The following is a 1,053-nucleotide window of genomic DNA, read 5'->3' on the forward strand; positions in this document are numbered from 1 at the left end:
GTACTTTTGTTGTTTTCTAATACCAAGCTTTGGATATATGTACACTTAAATAACACTTTATTATATATATACCATTTCAAATCTCTAAGTTGGATTCATTTAGAAGAATATTCATATTGGGGATGGGGGATAGGGTAAGGAAAGTTTATACAAATGTTTTTCTCCTTGATTGTAATCACATAACAATATGCAGGACATTCAGGGAAAATGGAACTTGTTTGAAATTTATTTTCAAAGGTTGATATTGCACATGACGTTTCGCTTTGCTTCTTTCCAACTCTTGAATTCTCTGGTCTAGGAGTAGACGCGACAGGAATTGTTTTGCTTGCTTGACTTTGGTGATGAATCGTTTACTTTTTATTCCTTATGATTATTCCAGATGGTGACGCAGAGACAGAACACAATTGCTTTATACATGAACAACATATGGATTTCAGATTTTACAGACGTGCTACATTTACCTTTATTCCCCAAAAAATATTTCTAAGGTTTTTAGACAATATTTGACCAACATGCAGACTATGAAACTAAGCCAATACATTTGTTATGAATGTACGACAAAGACGGTGTATGAATTTCAGAAGGTTATTGAATGAATAAGTTGTTTTTGGTTTGCTTTGAGGTCAACTAATTAACAATTAAATACGGTTATACACAATTATTATGGGATTCATAATATCAATTTGATAAATTCTAACTGTTTCACATTCATTAATAAGACCATTTAAGATCCACAGATACACAAAGCTACAAGTATATATATCACTCCGTTAATAAGTATAAAAAAATATTGAGCATATCATTTCAGAAATGTTTTGCAGAACTTTCCAGCTGTAAATATAGAACGGCGTTTATCATATAGATGTATTTCAGTGACAGATATGGTTTATATTATATTTCATGATGAATATTTTCAAAGAGAATGTGAAAAATCGACAAAGGAAATAATAAATGACAGTGGGTTGTTGTATGTAGATAGAGCAACCACGAATGGTTTTCTAATCATTCTAAATCTCCATGCTGTTTTTTGAGGGCAAAGTGACAGGGTCGCTC

The sequence above is a fragment of the Saccostrea cucullata genome, unplaced genomic scaffold (assembly GCF_032062105.1).
Source record: "Saccostrea cucullata isolate Sc308-1 unplaced genomic scaffold, CSIRO_AGI_Scuc_v1 ctg3041, whole genome shotgun sequence".
In the NCBI taxonomy this organism is placed as follows: Eukaryota; Metazoa; Mollusca; class Bivalvia; order Ostreida; family Ostreidae; genus Saccostrea; species Saccostrea cuccullata.